General features: G+C 57.3%; 1 protein-coding gene across 2 annotated transcripts in view; it reads left to right on the top strand.

The window, feature by feature from the left end:
• The window catches only part of LOC117652809 (syntaxin-binding protein 5), a 78665-nt gene that overhangs the window by 22723 nt on the left and 39783 nt on the right, over positions 1–16159 (top strand). The window lies entirely within an intron of this gene.

The following is a 16159-nucleotide window of genomic DNA, read 5'->3' as shown; positions in this document are numbered from 1 at the left end:
GAGAGAGAGAGGGGAGGATGGAGAGGGGTCGCATGGAGACTACTCCCGCCAGTCCTCGCGGAACTTCGGAAAAAATGGTTCGTTTGTTTTTAGTTTTTGTTTTCAGCCGAACTTTTTGCAATGATCCCTGCTTATTTCGTTATACGGCTGTGAGGGGAAATGCCATAAATAAAAATTAAACTCGGCGCTGCAATTCAGCAGCGGCAGTGGTGCTACGCCGCCACGCGCGTGCGAGAGAGAGATAATAGACTTGATGATGTTTCTGGCGCGCTGCGCGCCGCTGCGCCGCGCGGCAGCGCATTAGTCCCCAGTGCCGGGCTGAGCGCTAGGGGCGGCCCGGGGGGCGGGGGGACTAGGGGACGGGGGTGTTGGGGGTTTTATCGGGGGCCGCCGCTGGGGGTGTGTGTGCCGCCGCCCTCTCTCTTTCTCTATCTCTCTTCTCTCCTCCTCTCCCTTTTGGTTTTTTTCGTTGGTTTTTTGGGTTGGGGGTTTGTGTGTGTTTGGGTTGTGTTTGTGTGTGTTGGTGTTGTGTTGTGTGTGTGTGTGTGTGTGTGTGTGTGTGTGTGTGTGTGACTCCCATTGGCACGCAGGCCCGCTGCGCACGCTCCAAAGGATTTCGTGCCAGGAAACGTCGCTGCCAAAGCGTTGCCAAGGTGTGCGGGGGCGTTGCGGGGCGGGGTGGGGTGAGGTGGGGCGGGGCGGGAAACCGCGACAAGCTCGACAGCGTGCACCGAAAACAATCCAGGTTTCGCGAAGCTGGTGCAGATGCAGAGCGTAATCATTGACTCTTGTTAAGTCATCCGCACCGTTTCTCAGGAGAGTGGATTCGAAGGCGGTGCCGACGGCGGGGGCGGGCCTCCTCTGCGGGTGGCGGCCTTGGGGCGGTAGAGCAGGGAGGGGCCCTTGCATTCCGACAGTGTTGCACGCGAATTTCGCCGCCGATGCCCCGCCAGCCCCGCCAGCCCCGCCACTCGACCGCTGTCGCGCCACCAGTAAAAATGTTGCCTTATTAAGGGACCTGGGCGCCACAGTGTGCCGCCGGGCCTGCTCGCACCCGCGCTGCGGGGTGGGACCGGCGGGGTGGCGGCCGAAGGTGTGCGCTGCCGTTCTGGAGGGTCGTCGCTCTGTCTCTCTCGCACTCACGGGGCGTCCCGTAGGGGTGCGAGAGAGACAGAGGATGCTGCGCCGTCGCTTCGGACGCGGCCCGCGCTAATGGCGGCAACCGTTTGAACGAGTCGCTAATTACTTTAACAACGGCAGGCTGCGGTGGGATTAAAAAGCCGAAGCAGCCATCGCGTCGAGGCGGCTTGCTGTCCTCTCGCACTCACGGGGGCCAAGCGGCGGGCCTGTTCCGAGCAGTGCCCCCGCGTCGCTCCGTCTCTCTCGCACTCGCGGGGCGTCGGGCGGGCGACACAACGACGCGCCGCGCGGAATGTGTACAGGGAAGGCGGCGGCATGTCGTCCCGTTTCATCCCCCTTTATTGGCACCTTTTATGCGACGCAGCCTTGGCGCCAATTCGAGAGCCCCGCGCCGGAGCGAGAGGGAGGCGGAGCGGACCGAACGACGAGTCAAACAGCTCGCCATGCACCATGTTGACAGTTTTCCCTGTTTGGCTGATGGGGCCATGTTTGCAGTGCAGTCTGACCGGACCGCCCGACAGCGCCAATGAGGTTGTTCCGTCTCTCTCGCACTCCACGGCGCCGGTGCGAGAGAGACAGAGGGACGGGGCGGCCCCTGCGTGGGGCTTAAGCGGGTCACGAGGCCGCGTGGCGCCGTCCGCTACATTGTAAACCGTGATGATATCGCGCATGCGTCCTCTAAGTGCCGCGGCTCCTTTACGGTGGCGTGGCGCCCTGTGGGGAAATACTTGGGCAATTCTTTTAGCGGCTAAAGCATCGGGAAATGTGTGGAAATCGGGCTTCACAGTGTGCGTACGTGCATACCGGGCCACTGTTGCCTCCGCGCTATCTTGATCGGCCGCGTGAGAGGATTTGGGGAAGGGGTGGGGGGTGGTGTAGGATTATGGCCGCCGGCACAGTGAGGGACTGCTTGGCCATGTGCGCTGTTCCGCCGCTCTCGAACGCCGCACGCTAGCGCCGCTAGCGCCGCTGCAGGCTGTCTGTCTCTCTCGCACTCGCGGGCCGTGCCGTCGCGGTGCGAGAGAGACAGAGCGGTGCCGCGGTGTTTGCCGCCTTTCGAGGCGTTGACGAACGCCCGCTCCGCTCGGAGGCGTGAAGGGTAAAGGCCCTCGCGCCGAACACTAAACTCAAACTCTCCCCGCACCGCCGTCCGTCCGCCGACCACAGCGTTGTATCAAAATGCAGCCGGGAGGCTACGCGGGGCTACGCCGGGCTACGCGGCGTCGGTAGGAGGGCCCAGAGGGAAAGTCACGTTACAGAGTATAAATTTTACACCTCTTAGCGGGCGGCTCTTGCAGGCCCTGCGGCCGCCGAGAGCGGCTAAAAGTTTGGACGAGGGTTCATCGCTCGGCCCGGCGGGGCGCAGCGAGGCGTGGCGTGGCGTGGCGGGGCGGGGCGGGGCGTGGCGGGGCGGCGGCGCGATGGGCTGTCTGCCCTTGTTTGGGGTCGGCCAAGGGCGGTGCGTGGCACGCCCTGCGCACGCCCTGCGCACGCCGCCCGCGGCAGCCCTTCGGTCCTCGGCCCCGAGAAAGGGATGCGAGTTGATGCAAGAATGCAGTGGCTGACGGGCTTGCTGACGGTGTGGTTGGCGGGGTCGAGGCCGTGTCAGGGCCTCCCTTGCCCTTGCGGCATGGCCGCCCCGCCCCTCACCGTATCTGACTTCCGGCGCTGGTTGGTCGCAGCCAATTGCATCACGTGCATGATCGCGCTCAACACGTGTAGCGATTGCATTGTGGGTCTCCCCGCCGGGCGGACGGACGGGCGCATCGACAGGCAGGCAGACAGACAGACAGACAGACAGACAGACAGACAGGCAGGCAGGCCGGCAGACACACTGCCGACAGTCCAGGCTGGATGAAGCAGTCATGACGACGCAGTCAAAGTCAGTGGTTACACACTTCATGTGGACAGTGCGTCCTCCACCTTTAGTCTCTCACTCAGTGTGCGGGCGTCCCTCGTCACGTGTGACTGGGATTCAGTGTGTTTGCTGCCGGTGAGGCGGCCTTCATGCCTTCATTAGTGCCGTTTTGAGTGAGCCATTGTCCGGGCTGGGCTGGCTGGGTCTGGCACAGGGCGGCAGGGCGGCAGGGCTGCCCGGGGGTTGCCATTGTCGGAGCCCCTGCGGTGGCGCGATAGGCCTAGCGCTGGACATGTATGTCGGCGTGCGGTCTACCTCACAGGCGCTCTGTGCAGCGGACGCGCATCCGGACTGCTGTCTGTACCGCCCCTCCCCCTTTCTCCCCTGCTTCCCCCCGTGCTTTTCAACTTCCGGTGTGCTCCCCCTCTTTCTCTCCCCCCTCTCAATCACCAGCCCCCCCCCCCCCCGGGCCGGGTCCATGCCCTTCGCTGCCGCGGTCGAATAGTGATGCGCCCCAGCGAGCGGAACATAACTGTAGGGATGCCCCCCCCCCTTCCCCCTCCCCTCCCCCCACCCGCAATGCGAGCAGCCGTCTCAATACCGAGGGTACTGGCCCTCTGACTTTACAGCAAAACTGAAAGGCAATTTCCCGCCAAAACGACCCAGCGCGGTTCGCCGCTACCAGGCTGCGCCACTGCGCGGTGCATCCACACTGGGAGAAACCGTTTCCGTTTTGTTGTCGTTTCTCTTTTTTGGGAGACGCTGCAGGAGGGCAGCGGTTCTGTTCGAGTGGTTGCGCAAAGCACCGTTCGAAAGCACGTTTTTTTAACAGGAAATAACTTCTGTTTTTGGGCGTCGTCGAGGAACTATCCGACAGAAACGTGCCAGGCTTCTGTCTAATTTTCAGAGGGGTTGTTAATGCTCGGCCCAGGGCGGCCATCGCCCCGTACAAAAGTGCCTCATTTCCCAGGACGGTCCAGAAAATTTAAGCAACTGTCCTGCGAAAATTGCAAGGCGTTGTTTCCCCGCGCGCTAGTCTGCCGGGCGACAGTGCACAGCACTGCACAGCACTGCACTGCACAGCTCTGCCTCGGCACAGCCGCTGCCTTTCTGCTGGTGTAACTGGGCGTGAAATCCATTCCGCGCATCGCCTCGGCGCCGGGTTTGCGGTGGGCTGATGGATTATTGCCCTGTCGTCAGCGCCCCCCCCCCCTTTCCCCTCTCAGCCCGCCTCGGCCCACCTCGGCCCACCTCTAGCCCACCCCAAGGTCCACTCCTTGGTACACCTCTTGCCCGTACCCCTAGGCCCACACCACTGGCCCACCCCTAGGCCCACGCCCACTAGGCCCACCCTAGGCCCACCCCTAGGCCCACCCCTAGGCCCTCCCCTAGGCCCACCCCTAGGCCCACCCCTTGGCCCAACCCACCCACACCTCGGCCCACCCTTTTGGGCCACACCTTGCCTCCCCGACCCACCCCGGCCCACCCCTAACGGAGCCCTAGGCCCTCCCCTAGGCCGTCCTTGGCATCGACCCGCGTCGCGCATTGCAGACAGTGCCCAACAACGCCACGTGTTGATCCAGCCGCCCCGATGGGCCGAGACGCTGCCAGAGCGCGCCTCTGTGTGAGTGACAAAATGCGCCTGTGTGTGTGCGTCTGTGTGAGTCTGTGTCAGATTGCTCATATAGGGTCAGTGAAACAAATGGGCCCCTAAATGGGATTCAAATGGCGCGGCTCGCGTGTCATTGTTCCTTGTGAAAGTCGATACGGCAGTATTGTTCGCGGGACAACCATCGACAGCGAAGAAAAGAAGAGGAAAAGCTTTTGTGCTGCGCGCCCGTAATTAATTCTTCTGTGTAACGCTTTTTTTTCTTTTTTATTTGTTTTAATTCCGAATGCTGACGTCTGTCTTTCCCGCCGGGTGGCATCATCATTACGGCCCTGGACTGAAAAGTACTCTGGAGAAATGATTTCCACGGCCCGCAACCTCCAGTGGGGGCAATGCACGCATTCGTGTCCGTCGTACACACGGGAAATTAATTTTTAAGGAGGATGAACGCACACCCACCAAATCGCACTTTGCATCAAAGCTCTGCATCATTTTTCTGACCGTGAATAACGACTTGTCAACAACATGAATTTAATAACCTCTGGCAGAAAGTTGTTTCATAACAACAAACCGTGCGCGGAGGGGGGGGGGGGGCCTCAACGTGTTTGGTAATCCCTCCTACAGTGTACCGCAGTGTAGCGCGTTAATGACCTGCACTCGTTTTTCCCCTTGATTATATTGCGCTAAGTGGCCGGAGCCTACAGTGTGCAGTGTGAATAATAGAAGGCATCGGACCAGGTGGAAAAGGGTCGGCGGATTTGGCGGGGCTGGCCGGAGCGGCGCTCCAAGGAAGGCAGAAAAAAAGCAGGGCAGGCCGCACTCGGCCGGCTGGGCATCGAAAGGGCCCAAGGCCGAGGGACGGAAAATATTTATCAAATGTAAAAATTTCGGGGAAAGGGGAAGGAAGTTCCAGCGATGCGGGCAGCATGGCGACGTGGGTGGAGTCGGACACGGCCTGGACATCGTGGCCAGGCCGCGGCTTTCGCCCTGAGCCTAAAAGGCAGGCACATCGAGCAAAACAAAAATAAATGAATGAATAAAAATGCGTGGGTGGTCTTGAGCCTGCTTCAAAGCCAAGCCAGTGGAGCGAGGTAGGGGCCTGGGCCGTCCCGTCAGAGCACTGCAAAGGAACCACGGGATGGGCAGAGACAGATTTCTGTGGTTAATGTGATTCGTGCTTGCTTTTCATGTATTCAAACAACTCACATCCTTGGAAAATGAGGTCGGCTGTGTCCACATAACTCTTTAAGGTTGTTTTCGACAATTTTATTTTTAGTGACAAATCTATTTTCAATCGTGCGACAAGTTAAAACTGCTCGATTCGTTGAAACGTCACCCTTAAACCCCGGGCCCTTTTTCAATGGGCCAGAACCACCGCGGCTCTGCCGCCCCTGCCCCGCGTGGCCTCGGCTGCGTCAAACTCGTCCCGAATATCAGGGCCGCGTGTATAACCTGGAGGCACGCCGAGTTTGGGCCGACCGTGAAACATCTCATCAAAAGTTTGGGCAGTGACGCGCACTCCACAAGATATTACGCGCCACATTTCACGCGGCAGTGTGGCAGCATCCACCCGTTCGCAGCCCCTTCATTTTCGCCGTGGTATTGCTTTCCGTCGGGACGGCATAGCCGGGCATAGCCGGGCGTAGCGCACGTCGCAATACGTCAAACTAATCCTGAAGCATTCCACAGTGCTCCTCGTCGTAGCCCAACGGGACGCCGACGGCGCTTCGAGTGCGAGAGAGCGAGCAGGCTGCCGCTTGTGGCGGCCGGAAGCGCCCCCAAACTGGCCACCAGAGTGCCCTTTCTTCCATCTGCGAGACTGTCGCCAAACTCGCGACCAACTATCGCAGCGCTGTAATTCCGTGAAGAGAATGGCATCTGCTTCTCGGAGACTCTCAGACTCGGGAGAGGGCTGCGGAGACTGGGAGGAGCCGCCGTCACGAACTCCCTGCTGCATGACGTACTACTCTTCGACGTGAAATGAGAATCTCACTGGCGCGGATGTCACTTTCCCGAGGAAATGAGTTTTGCGATGTAAATGAAATAACGGGAATGTTGGCCGGAAATGGCTGCCACTGCCGCAGCGAGGGGCGGTAGAGGGAGGTGAGGTAATGTCTGGCGGCTGTTTGTTGCAGGCTCGGCACTGGAAACAAAAAAGCTGCATAGACGAAAAACAGAACTATTTTTTAGTTGGACTGAGAGTGTGCTGAGAAGGGTTGACGATTTAATACGGTGCTGCTCCGTAGCTCCAGGCCGGACACTCTGGTTGCCTGCGACCAAACTGTCTCCCTGTGCCGCTGCTTCTGCTGCTGGGATGTAATAATCATGGTGGTCCTCCTTCCGAGACCCGCCCAGAGGGCGCCACCGTCTCTATTTAATCTGCGGCCATTTTTTATTTATTTTCCCATCGTCCCCTCCTAAAATGCTCTCGTCTCTGTGGCGCGCTGAGACGACGCCGGCTGCAGCGGGAACCCATCCGTCAGTCGAAAATAATCGTTTTAAGTATGAAAAAGTTTGGTGCACTGCTGTTAACTGGCGCCGACGAACCGGGTAAACTTTGAAGGCTCTCTTGGCCTCCTTCATGTCGGGCGGATCAACAAGTGCAGGCCTTGGAAAAGCCGAGTGGAGGGGGTGTTGTTAACGAACATTTATTGACCGGCTCTAATGAATCGGCCTCAAGAGCGCAAGTTGTTATGGTTGTTGAATGGGCCCCCGGAATCCATGCTAGGGCTTTGTGCTGCCAAACCTTTGATATTTCCGTTAATTAGGTGCTCCAAAGTGGTGAACTGACTAGAGGCCTGTGAGTGGCCGCAGCGGTGGTACTTCATTTTTCCCTTGCAGCCAGGAATACGAGAAAGAAAAGCCTTTTATTATTTAGCTTTAGCCCTCTGTTTACTCAGTGAGAAATGGATCAGGGGCAAGTCTAATCAACAATTAGCCTGGACCGTCCGTGCTTGCCAGCTGTGGAACTTTCGTACCTTATTTCCACAACGGTTGAAATGAGTTAACATGCACCAAGTACGGTCGTTCGGCGTTTTTAAAAAATGTTTTTTCTGTGCGTTTTCCGCACTAAAGTACGGCATGTTTTGCAGTGTTTTCTGGGTCTGCTTTTGTTGGCCGTGTTCCTCGTCTCTTTTTCGCACGCTGCCCTTTGTTTGACCAGCTGATCCGCTGCCGCCACCGCAGCCACCGAACGGCGAGGAGACAAACAGGCCCGTAGTGTGTCCCGGCTTAGGACAGAGAGTAGCGTTCTGTCGCTCACGAGTCCTCTCCCCTCTACGGGCTTTAACAAAGTCTCTTGGTTTGAATTTATTTCGAACTATTTTAGAAAGCGAGACCTAGATTTCTGTTGGTTGAAATTTCTTCTCTGATGTAGGGATTTCCAGCGTTTCAGACAGAAGGCACTCATAAACAGGTGCCTTGTCCTAGAGTCACTCTTGTCAGTGGTCTTAAGCATTAGTGTATTTTATGCTCTTATGAAATTTGAAAATCTTTGGAGCATCTTTTTTCTCTCGGAGAACGTTCTGGAGTCGGGACGGTTGTGACTTTCCTTGGCGGGGTCTTCACCTTGGAGGGCCCGCGTGGCTTCTGGAGTCCGGCGATACGCCTTTCTCTCGATTCATCATATTTTGTGACGGTGCGCGACGCCGCAAGGCGGCATCGGGTGTCGTTAGTGCAGGCACTTGGATGAAGAGGCATGACTAGAGCGTTATGCTAAGGCCTTGCCTGCGTGGGCCTTGCCTGCGTAGGCCGTGCCCGCCTAGTCCCCGGCCGCCTCATCCATCTTGCATCGTCGAGCGTGCCCACCTGGCATCATCAGTGTGTAGGGGTGCCGCCCCACCCGCCCCGCGCATTAGGTGGCCGTGAACCGTTCATCTCGTGCACGGCCAAAACTTGCCACTCAGAGATTTCTGACTTTCAGGGGGAATTCCAGGCAGCATATTTTTTTTGGAAGGCGGTAGAGGGTCTTTGAAAATCTGTGGTTGGATGGAAGTCGCCGCCTTATCCTTACTGCCCAGCATCGGCAGACATTTTTACTCAATACGCACCTTGGACCAAGGACCCCCGACTCCACTCTCTTCGAGACGAGGCAGCGAAAGAAAGGCTCGAGCAGTCTGCGCGGCCTACACTGATTCAATTTGGTTCTTGTCTGGCGGCCGCCACGCGCCGCCACGCCGCCACATTGTGAGGAGCAGCCTTTAATAAAGCAATCTGCATTAAGAATCTCTTTGAATATTTCATGGCGGCCCGCCAAGAAATTAATTCCGGAGACGTCCGACACGCGCGGGGCCGGCGGCACGTCGCGGCGCGTCGTGACCTGCGAACGCTGCGAACGCTGCGACAGTGGAGTGGAAAGTGTTGGCTGGAAGTCACAAGTTGGGGGCAGCGAGCGCTCTCTGTCACTCCAATGCACTGCACCGCTTGGCGGTCGGCTGGCAAGTGCTCACCCCCAGTGCGCTTTCAACTTTTGGCACCGCTGAAAACCAACAAGAAAAGGAGAAAAAAAAGTTTGGAGAATTTCAATGGGGAGACGTGTAAACTTTTCGGCTGTAATCGGAATAAAGAATCGGCAGGTGATGCTTGAAGTCCCTCGGGAACGTGGTGATCCGTTTTATTCGGCTTCTTACGGGAAAAGACTCATCACTTGAGATAAGTCAGGGAGGGAGATTAGCCTCGATAAAGGGAGTGTCTGGATCACCTGGGATCCCCTCACTCGTGCTTCCACTTCCCAGTGATTGGAATAATGTTGTTTTCGCTGTTGCCTTTCCATCCGAAATTCGCTTCAAGTGGGGCTCGTGGCCTGGGTCGTCCTCTTCCGGGCGTGCGTCTGTTCAGTCTCTTTTGTTGCTGTTGTTGTTGTTTTTGTGTACCCAGCGTCTGCCGGCTGCATTCCCGATGAGGCAACGCTGTGCCGACAGAGTAACCTGCTGGCCACCCCCAACACATCACCCTTAACCGCTTTTCTCGTTCTTCAACCTTGTGCTCTCTAAAAGAAACCCCCTATTTTTCTGCTCATACTGACCAATTTCAAAGCATGCATTGATCCAGACACTGACCTCAGCGGTGCGCATGGCCTACATGGTGAAACGCAATACTGTGGGTGTTTTATGTGACTGACAAGGGATTGTGTCATTGCCCGGACGAGCGCCGGAGCTCAGGGGTGCAGATGGGGCACCCATCTGTCTTTGTGGGTGACACATCTCTCGATCCGATCTCGGGTAAGGGGGCTGGGGGTGAAGAATGCGATAGGGGTAGTAACTGAGGAAAGAGAGAGGGGAAAATGCTAACCGAAGCCAAGGGGTGGCTCGGGGCCAACTTCTTAGCCAGCCACGTTTGCAGATCCGTGTGCACATTATCGGGCAGATTATCCAGGGCGAATGTAGAACACTGTGAAAATTGCTATCACTATGACATCCGTTGATGACATTTTCATAACTTGAGGATGACAACAGGGAACTCAGGGTTCTGCTCGAATCACGCTACTCAATTGAATGGTGGCCCAATCTTTTGGCAGTAGTAGCAGCTGGCCCGACCAGTATCTTCCAGCCTTGGCCCCCTCTCCCGGTGTCTCCGCATTCCCGGCTTTCCCAGCCAATGAGAAGCAACGGCCGCGAGGCACGAGGCACGTGGCCAGGTGATATTTTTTCCAGCGGACGACGCAGCGTGTGGGGCTGGCCAAGTTTGGCATGCCGCGCCCTGCCGCGCCGCGTGGTTGCCCCGGTCCACCGAATTCCTCGTGTTTATGGCGTACAGCGTTTCGACGCTTGACGAGGTTTTGTGCGGTTTGCAGTTCTCAACACCCCACCCCCCTTTCCGTTCCACGGTCCCTTGCTCTCCCAACTTCCCCGCCCCCTCCCCCAGGCTGTGCTTTTCCGCTCCGTTTGCGTGTCACATTTTCTGGGTAGCTGTGCGTGGAAATGGACGCAATAGGGCCGGCCTGGGCCCCCGGGGTGGAATACCGTTTGGGATTTCAGGATCGAATGCGCAGCCCACTGACCGTGAAGACATGCCACGCAGTGTTGGCCAACAGTCACACACACAACACTAACGTGTACAAACACACACGCGTGTGCCACACATGGACACGGACACGCACGCCTGCACACGAAGGCACTGATAATTGCAGACCCACAAACAAGCACGTGCACTGCACCCACACATCACACAGCACACACCTACACACAGCTCATCCATACACCTACACACACAGAAATGCGCACCGCAGAGGCCGTCCCTGACCCACTTACCCCCGATTGGAGTAGCCCTCTCTCCTGCCGGAATAGGTTTCGTGACGTTGACGTCATTTCGTCGTCGTTGCCGTTCGTTATCTGGCCTGGAGATCTCCGAATCTTCTCCGTGCCTCCGCAAGCGGATGGCGGGCAACCTTAACAGGAAGGGGCTCCGGGGGAAAAGGCTGCGCCAGGCTGCGCTCGCCGAACCCAACTGTTGCCATTTGGTGCCGCGAGATGGCACGCTGTGGAAAATAAGTGGGAGGAATTCTGTGGCGCGGCTTCCTGCCATTGTCCGACGCAACTGCCGCACAAGTTTCATCAAGTTGTCACCGAAGGGGAGATTGGCGAAGGTTGGAAATAAAGTGGGAGTGCTACAGGTACAATAGGCCGCCGTCCAAGTTGCTTTCTTTATCCACGGCTCGATGTAAGTGGCTGCTTTGTCGGCGCGGACTTGGGATCTCCTCGTTGCTTTTGTAGGTTAGGGGCTGGGCTGGAGCCGGCTGGAGCAGCTTTGGAGTCCCTAACCCCAAGCGACCTACATCCTATTGAGCTGTTCGATTCGCTGCCGTGAAGTGGGTTAGGTTAGCCGCACTTAAAAATACCTATGCTTCGAAAGATTCAAACAGTACGACTTTGCGCGATTCATTTTTCTTTCATTGAGTGGAACCCTGCAAGTGGCTGCACAAATTGTTTCTGGAACGGAGCGCTTTGCGCGCACGGATGCGCCTTGACCGAATCCGCTCGGCCAACTCGCTGCGAAGAGAGGCGCTGCTCTCAGGGAAATTGGTTCGCGTCCCAGCGGCCAGAGTATGCGTTACGCCCGGAAAAGTGGAAAAGAATGAAAAAGGAAAACTTGTTGGACGTGCGCGCTGCGGACGTCCCAGGCGGCTTGTAGTTGGCGCTGCCAAATTGAAACGGTCGAAACCGAACCGAAATCCGGCTTTGCGAAGGGCTCTTCGGATTGGTCGCTGTCTGGGTAATGAAATGTTCCGCACCAGGGCATACGGGACGGCCGGAAAGCTCCCGAAGGAAGCAGGAAGTGTGTCAGACGGTGTTTGGAACTGTCGCGTTCTCTTTGTTCGGTCCGTCTGTTTGGCCGCCCCTTTGGCTGTTTGTCCCACCCGGTACACGCTTTGCGCGCTTTGCTGCTGCCTGCACCTCTGCTCGGACTAATTCTTGTTTGTTTGCTCGTTTGGCCGCATTTGTGTCACATGCCGTCAGTTCTTTCACAATAAAATGAGTTTTGTCGCGCGGCTCACGTGTCTGCCTGGAGCAACCTAATGTTTAGAGGGAGGAGGTCTCTCTGGCGTGACAGAATTGAAATCGTGATTGTCACAATGCGGCACGCCACGCGGTTTGTGGTGAGGAGGGACTTGTAATCTTCACTGTAGATTTTGTGGTAGTTTCGGTTTGTTGGCCATGCCAAGTCAATTTACGGCCCTTTTTTCTTTGGAAGAACGTCCTTAAATTGTTTTGTTTTCAAGGTCGTTTCACTTGGTACAGCATCTCTGGTGATCATGTTGCAGTGATACAAGCATTATACATGATCATAATTGTAAGAAATGACATGGCCAAAGGTCTTACCCCGTTTCCCAGCGTGAGTTACTGTCTGATGCCCAGCAAAGTCCACTCGCTGGGTGGACGCAACGACGAAGTGCTCAATGATGCCTTCGCGTGGCCGCGGGCTTCAGTCAGACCCCGGATAGCGTGACTGGCGGGGACCTGTTGGCTGCGCGGTGCGTGTGCAGGCGTGGTGTCGCCCACATGTTTAGACTCTTCCATCAACCGAAAAAAGGGAAATTTTCGGCACAGAAAAATACCGCAGGCAGCCACCAAATATGGTTTATTGTACAAAGTTCCTCTGGCACTGCATCCTAACTGGTTATGTCCTGTTGCAACGTATGTTACGTAACTATTTAAACGTGCGCACTGCATATTAGCTGAAGTTATGTACATTGCGGACTTAATTTGTCAGGATTGAGCGCAGTGCAGAAAAATTGGTTACTTTGGGAATAGAACTATGCAGGCGTCTGTTGACATCCGGCGTAGCGTTTTTCAAGGGAATCGTCTGTCTTTGTTGCTCTCACGGGGCGTCCCGGGGGATACCGTCGTGGGGGTGCAGAGTGGCAGAGCGGCGAAAACGACCCTCCGCTGGGCGGCAGCGCCGAGGCAGCGCCGAGGCAGCGCGCCGAACCGGAGCGCCCTTTGGAAAGTCAATAGCGGCACGGCCTACACCGTAGACCGGTTGTCTCGGCGCCGCTCTGCGATTCCGAGTCGCGGCGCGCCGCAGGGCCGCAGGGCCGCCGCCCTCAAAGGGGCCTCAATAATGCAGGCAGAAGGTCGAAGGTTCATCCGATCGCGCGGCCGCCAAACACTGTCAATAACGAAGCAACAGGGCGTGGCGTGCCTTGGCGAGCCTTGGCGAGCCGAGCCTCCTGGCTGCACAATTGATTGAGGCCAGCTTGGAAGGGCTGGAAGGCCTGGCAGGATGGCGCTGTTGCATCCCTTATGTATATGTATGTCCCCCGCCCAGCCACTTGCTTCTTTTTCCGACCCTTGTTTTTGTTCGCCATCGACTAAATACCCCTCCCTCGCCCGGATGCGGGTGTCGCCCGCCACGGCCTGCTTGGGTCGTGTTTCGCTGTCTTGTTGGGGCTGGCCGTGCTGCCGGGCGCGCGTGCCGGACTGCCTTGCTGAAGCCCTCTATGGGGGCATTCCGTCAGTGTAGCGTCCGTGGAGCCACAGCGTGCCTCGGAGTATGAATTGGCGTTTCTTCCGGCGGGCAGGGCGCACCAAGGGAGAGAGAGACGCGCCGTATTGTGTGCTCCGTGTCCAGACACCACGTGACGAAGACCGCTCCCGCATTCGCGTCACGCAGGCGCCTCAGCCAATCAGGACGCGGCAATGCGTGGGCGCGTGCGTCGTGCGGGTCTTGAATGCGGTCTCATAAAAAAAGGGGGAAATATATATATATCTCTCTCTTCGTAACGAATCCGAGGTGCTCAGCGCATTGTATATATATATATCTCTTACACACGACGGGCTCTGTTTTATTCATGAGTTGGTTATGAGAGTGTGTGCACGGTATCAGGCTTGTGTATAAAAATGGGAAATCGTTTGTTTGTCTTTTTCTGACGGATGTTTTTCTTTCTGTTTGTTGCAGGTAAGGGAGGACGCGACGGCCGCTGGACCAGGAAAGGCGGACCATGATCATAGAGGACCGTGCCTGACACATTGGGCGGCGACAGGGTCTCCCCCCCCCTCTCTCTCTGTATGTGTGTGTGTGTAAAGGGGTAAGGTTCCCGTGAGTGGCAGCGGTAAGAGACAGGCCTCCGGGCTGGACGTGACGCGGGTCAGTGTGAAACATATGACCCTCCGCGCCGCTCCCGCCCCACCCCACCCTGCCCTAGGCATTGTAAGGAGAAGATGGGGTGGCCCTCCCATAAAGCGTAGGCCGTCGTAGGAATCTGGGCCATCCCCTTAGCCCCAGCCATAAACTTTGCGGGGACTAAGTTATATACGACCTGCCTGCCCCCATACCTCCCTCCCTCCCCCCTCCCCCGCCCTGCGCTTTTAAATCTGATTATGTTTTGATTTAGACCGGCTTGTGTCGCAGCACGCCTCCTAATTGAATGCACCCGCTGCGCCGCGCCGCGTTCTCTACGTGTCTTCGGACGCAGCGCGGCGTAATGGAGGGAATCGAGTTGGACCAACTTTTCCACTCTGCCCGCCGCTCTCGGTCGCCCATCCCAGTCGAGGAGGCCTAAGGGGAAATTCGGTAGAAATTAACGGAGAATTTTACTTTGTTTGCATTTCCTGAAAAAGAAAAAGTGCAAAGCGCACTCATCCTAAAAAAAAAAGTAAAGTCGATCCAATACGCGCCGATGGGAATGCCCGGCCTCGAAGCGAATCGGCTCCAACTGGAATGTTGCATAATGAAAACAGAACGAAACACGGTGCCTCCACTGCTACTGGTGCAGCCTTCCCGTCATGCGCCGTCTAATGCATTAGTGTCGGAGCGCGAGGCGCCTCTGGCGGCGGAGTTGGTAAATTCCCGAAAGTCGATGTAAAGCACTACTTGAACAATGCAACATGGCCACTTCATACTCCAGGCCGGGCGGGATATGGAAAGACAGGGAGGCTCGCAGAGGGAGGGAATGGGGAGGTCACAGCCCGCGCCCTATCGCGCAGTCGTTACGGCCGAGCGTGTGTGCGTCCGTGCGTCTGTGTGTGTGCGCGCGTCCGTGCGTCCCGCCGCCTTTGTGTGGGTTTGTCTGTGTGCGTGTGTGCGTCCGTGTGAGTGGGTGTGTCTGGATGCGGCGTGAGAGGCATGGCAATCCAGTGAGGATTGTGTTCCACCGCGGATACAAGCGTGCGCACTCCACTGCGGGGCCCCCCGAGCCCCCCGACACTCGCGACATCGCAGTGGACCCGGCCCGCCCGCATTTCGGGCATTGCGAGGATCATTAAAGGCCTGCAGAGGGATATGAAGACGCAGCCTACACTGCGGAAACCCGGCCAAAGATTGAGCCTGCGGAAGAGATTTGAAATTGACGCGCGCGACAGGGGGATTCCTTTGCAAACAGCTAGCGGAAAACCTTGGCAAGGTTGAGGTGGCTGCCGAGGGCTGTTACGTGGTTTATGGACGACGGTGCAAGGGGCACAGCACGGCGCGCCCCCATCCATCAAGGAGGGCACGGCAGGGCCCCGCAGGGGGAAGGGGCGCCACTCATCCAGCCAGAGCGCGGCGTGGCGCGGCGCGGTGATCAACGTCCTCCACTTCAACAGCCGTAGTTGTCGCTCTTGTGGCCCGGCTCCTCAGGACGCGCCCCGCCCCCGCCTCTCCTCGCCTCGGCTCCGACAGCTGATTGCCCAACTTCCGCCGAAGCGCGCTCCCTCCTGCCGGCTCCAGTGGGGATAGATTGGGCCTCGGAAAAAGATAAAGACATCGACGGTCCCGCGTTAATAACACATTGGCTGCGCGTTGTTCCTATCTTTTATTGCTCGCGTCTTTGCTCTGATTTTTAAACAGTTGCACCAGCCGGGTCTTTATCGCCTTTCATTTCAAAACGCCCAGTGTTTTTTTTTTTCGGAATCGCTTTGCTTTTTACATTGGTTTGGCGTGCTTGCCTTCATGTTGCGCAATTTTAAACACCATAGTCGTACGACGCTCCACGCCAGCGGCGAGGCGAGGGCACTGTCAAATGGACTCGGTGCGTGGCGCTGCCCAGTGAGCCTGCCCGGCGGCCTGCCCCACGCGGCGCGGTTCCGATCGGAGAGGCTCGGAACAAATGTTTGGCCCATTGTGAGTGTGACGCA

This window comes from Thrips palmi, unplaced genomic scaffold (assembly GCF_012932325.1).
Source record: "Thrips palmi isolate BJ-2018 unplaced genomic scaffold, TpBJ-2018v1 HiC_scaffold_7, whole genome shotgun sequence".
NCBI lineage: Eukaryota > Metazoa > Arthropoda > Insecta > Thysanoptera > Thripidae > Thrips > Thrips palmi.
The sequence above is the reverse complement of the archived record's forward strand: the minus strand, read 5'-3'. Positions and strand labels throughout refer to the sequence as shown.